Raw genomic sequence first — 4,741 nt, 5'->3', positions numbered from 1 at the left:
ATCTGCACATTTCATAGCTTACAAGCAAAATAAAATGTGGGGCAGGGTGCATATGTGGCGGGGGGGTGTCTTCTTTTCAAACTCAGTCCCCCCACAATTCCTCTGCCCCAACCAAAGGATCTTTGTTTAAGCTACAAAGAGGTTTGCCGCACTCAGCACAAAGAAATGTGAGTAGTGCTCAGCCCATTGTTAAGTGGATGTTGCAGTCCTGTAGTCCTCGTCGTCGTCGTCCCCCACGCACACAACAGGGTGTCCTGCACACACTATGCCATGCTGCTCCTGGTGATCCTTGCTTCCCAACTGAGGCAAAAGGGCAAATGAGGTGAGGGAGCCTTCCTGGACAACATGGGGCTGGGGCGAAAAGGGTCCAGGCAGACAAGACTGCCCCAGGTGGCTTGCCTCCTTCTTCAGTCCTCTCCCCTCGGCCTTCCAGAGTCATGTGCCCCATTTATTCCCAGCACATACTCACTCACTCCTCGTGTGGGGTGGGGCTTTACTTTCTTCCAGGCCGGGCTACTCCATCATCCTGCCAAGCGCCTGGGCTTCTACATCGCCAGGCCTGCGTCTGTGGAGATTGTTCACCCCTGTGATAAACGGCTGGCTTCAGTTCTCCCCACATAACAAATGAACTGTGTGTACGGGGGGGAAAGGGGACCCTCTGAGGCCAGCCTAGCCCCACCCCACACTCTCACTTGACATGGTTCACACTGGGAGGCTTAGCACTTTGGGGGCAGAGGCGAAGAGCGCTGGACGCGGGGTGGGGAACAGAGGCCACCTGGGAGACACGGCCCCTTTGAGCATCCCAGGATTGAAGCTGCAAATGGGGAGGGGGCTGCTGGTAGCTGGGCCTGCGAGGGTCATTGCGCATGTGATGCTGGGGGGGGGGTAGTTCCATCTGGGCCTCATTCCGCCGCCTCAGGCCTGGGCCTCTGGATGTAAGTGGCACTGGCAGGCCCTCCTGGGAATGCGGCGGCGGGGGGGGGCTTAATCTGAAACAGGGCAGGTGCCTGAATGGATGTGTTTTGAAAGGTATTAATAGAAATGACCTTTCAGCTCCATGGGGGGTGTGAAACTTCTGACTGGAGGCAAATGTGCCGCTGGTGGGAATGGCACTTTGTCGTCTCCGTTGCCTGACAATGTAGGGAAGGTCCCTCTCTCTGCTCTGAGATGCACCTGGAGCAACTGCTCAGGCCCCGGTGTCCTCCAGGCAGGACTGCACAATGCGAGAGGCAAAGGAGTGAAGGGTGCAAGGGAGCAGGCAGGGCCCTCTGCAGAAGGCAGCACCTCACGGTGCTCTGGGTCGCGTGTGCGACTGGCTGCATGCAGGGTTCCTGCGCCCAGCGGTGTCAGCACACGTGTGCAGTGACATCACGGGCACAGCCAGTGGGCAAGCAGTGCAGGAGGGCCGAGCAGCATCGACGTCCTCTTCTCTCTAGAGCAGGGGTGTCCAAGGTTTTTGGCAGGAGGGCCACATCATCTCTCTGACACTGTGTCGGGGGCCGGGGGGGAAAGAATTAATTTATATTGAAAATTTGAATAAATTTACATAAGTTTACACAACTGACTATATTAAAGATAAACTTACATGAATGAATGAAGGTCTTGCAATAGCTCAAGGCCTATCAAAGTCCTTGCACAAAGCAAGGCTGGCCTTTCCTTTTCTGCAACTACTGCATCACAGACATGAAGCAGCAAGCAGTGGAGGAAGCCCTCATCCCACAGCTCATGCAAGAGGTTAAACAGTCACCCTCACGCTGAGAGCAGTTGTGTCGGGCCAGTGCGGGCTCCAACAAATCCCTGGAGGGCCAGAGGCTCATTGGAGACTGGGGGCTCCCCGAGGGCCTCATTGAGAGGCCTCAAGGGCTGCATGTGGCCCCAGGGCCGGGGTTTGGGCACCCCTGCTCTAGAGCCTCTGGGAGGGAGCTGCACTGCACATGTCGACAGGGCATCCCAAAGAGCACACTGCCAGCCCGAACTTCACTTGATCCTGAATGCGACTCTGGAGCTCCAGAACTCAGTTTACTCCAGAGCAGTCACTGCTCAGAGCCGCAGCCTGCATGAAGACTGCAGCGTGAAGGGAGGTGGCCTGTTACTCTTGACCTTCCCTCTGTTTTCCCATTGAAAAACATGAGGGTTAAAGGGACTCTTCAGAGAGGCAACAGCTGGTGGGAAAACAACACAAGGGTGATGCGTTTGCCTCGGCACTCTTGTCTGGATCCAGACTGCAGGGCTGCTGCTGCACAGGTGCAAATCTCAGCCTGCACTTGCACCATGACGCTTGCTGCATCCTGCTTCACTTGGCCTTCAGGCGGAGCCAAAATGGTTTCTCCAACTTCACCCACAATTGGCTAAGTTAGTGGAGCTTTACAAGAGAGGAGTGGTGGAGAAGAATCTCCTGCACTCCCCCTTCCAGCCACCCCCCCTTGCACTGACACCTTGCAAGTTGTGGACTTGTTCCTGGGCCTTTTTGGGGTGGGGGGGAGTGATGTTGCTTCCACTGTGGAAGAGGCCAAAGGCAAGGACTTCATCACTGACTTTCTCTGTGACCCAATTATTGAGCCATTTTGTGGTACTCAGAAAAAAAAAAAAAAAAAAAAAAAAAAAAAACAGAGACAAAATAGGAACCAACAGCCAGGAATGGAAAACCGGGGCTCTCCCTGGATAGATGGGACAGTGGAAGCATAGGCCACAACAGTGATTCTTGGGGGGGGGCAATTGCACATTCCTCCCCCAGGTGGAACTCATAGGAAAGGCAGTGGCAGTAACCATTACCCGGCCGCTGAGCCTTGCAGAGCTAACCCTGTAAGTCAGAAAGAAGCTGCCACAGACAACAGAGGCTGGTGCACATGGCAGCTTGTGGCTAGCACAGCATCTCCACTGCAAGCATGGGCTGGACTGCAAGAGAAGGACACTGCTTTGAAACCCTGGCAGAGTCAACTGTGAAGTGACAAAGGAGACAATTGGCCAGGACAACAAGCACAGTTCCAGTTCCAGGATGTTCCTGGGGTCGACTCCAACAATGCCTGTTTTGAGGACTAGGGGCTGGTCAGTGCACCAACATTCAGTGGTCCTGATGTTTAGGGCTACATTGGCAAGAAACCGACCATGTCCCTGGCTAGAGAGTGACAATCTGAACTGGTTCGTCTTGGAAGGGGCTGTACTTCTAAATTATAGCGTGGCTCTAAGCCAGCCATTTTCAACCACTGTGCCGTGGCACATCGGTGTGCCATGAGTGGTCCACAGGTGTGCCACAGGAATTTGGGAGAAGGACATTTATTAGTAGGGCCAATGGGGATGTGAGCCCCCCCCCACTGGTAGCATGGCGTGCCTTGACAATTATCGAAAACCTGATGGTGTGCCTTGACAATTTTAGCAACTTGTCAGTGTGCCATGCGATGAAAAAGGTTGAAAATCACACAACAAATGCTTGCTTCACCTCTTCTTCCCAATTTCTCAGTGTTTAATTTAAGACCAGGCATGAGCAGAGAGATACAGGCAAGAAGAAGTCTTAATAACAGCGCCCCAAATTGGCACACACCAGCTGCATACACAAAGGCAGAGCACTGAATGCTCAGTGATTGACCAGCTTTCACACACGTCTGCAAAATGAGGATGGCACTGAAAAGAGAAAAGAAAATCAGGCTTCTGTGTCTGAGCTGCCCCTGCTTCCCTCCTCACAAGTTACTGGTTGGCTTTCAGCAGGCTCCAAACTCCTTGCCACCCAACCCTTGCTTGTTTGCAGGACTTGGCAGCACCACAAAATCAAAAGGGAGACTTCACGCTGCCTCTGCTTTGATGCAAAAGTGGGATGATGGTCAGGAACTCGACTCTGCAGGCAGAGAAAAGCACTCCACCATCTCAGCAACATCTCCCAGTTCCATGCAGCGTCTACCCTGCACATGCCTGATCTTGTCTGATCTTGGAAGCTAAGCAGGGTCAGACCTGGTTAGTACTTGGATGGGAGACCGCATGGGAATACCGGGTGCTGTAGGCTTATACTATGATCTCAGAAGCTAAGCAGGGTCAGACCTGGTTAGTACTTGGATGGGAGACCGCATGGGAATACCGGGTGCTGTAGGCTTATACCATAGTCTTTCGAGACTGAAGGTTGCCAACCAGCAAGACAGTCCAGAGCTGGCTGGGACTGATGCATCAAGCTGCGTTTGTGCTGTGCTCCATCACCCACCATCATTGGGGGTGGGGGGAATCCAGGAACCAGATCCTGACTCTGCTGCTGCTATTGAAGGGGGAGATGTGCGCAAGACGAATGGGAAACCACGGTCTTGGGCCAGGAATCCAAGCATCCTGGGGGAAAGGCAACCTCCCAAGAACAGACCTGGTCAGTGACAAGAGGCTGGTTTATGGCCATTTGTTTGGTCCTGACTGTTCTTGACACAAACTCATTAGAAGCTGGATTCCTGGCTCGGTGACAAACAATCAATAGTTCAAAAGTAGCTGTTTTGCTCACTTAAAAATTGAGGCAAGCAGATCATGGATAGGACATGATAGGACATGAGGGAGGCCCAGATAAAGTGTCTGAATCGTGTCCATTTCTCTGGATGAACACGCTCCTTTTGTCATGGCTGGAGCCTGCAGAAAGCACCCCCTAAAAACAGCATTTCACTGTTTGACTCTTGGAAAGGTCTAGGAAGGTCTGAGTACCTTGTTGGCAACCTTCTTGTTGGTAACCTTCAGTCTCAAAAGACTCTGGTATCGCGCTCTGGATGGTGGTTCTGGAACA

The 4,741-nt window shown here is 52.9% G+C and overlaps 1 pseudogene; it reads left to right on the top strand.

The window, feature by feature from the left end:
• Positions 1 to 3,877: 3,877 nt before the first annotated feature.
• LOC136663465 (5S ribosomal RNA) lies at positions 3,878 to 3,994 on the top strand (annotated as a pseudogene).
• Positions 3,995 to 4,741: the final 747 nt, after the last annotated feature.

This window comes from Tiliqua scincoides, chromosome 12, assembly GCF_035046505.1.
Source record: "Tiliqua scincoides isolate rTilSci1 chromosome 12, rTilSci1.hap2, whole genome shotgun sequence".
Taxonomy (NCBI): domain Eukaryota; kingdom Metazoa; phylum Chordata; class Lepidosauria; order Squamata; family Scincidae; genus Tiliqua; species Tiliqua scincoides.
The sequence above is the reverse complement of the archived record's forward strand: the minus strand, read 5'-3'. Positions and strand labels throughout refer to the sequence as shown.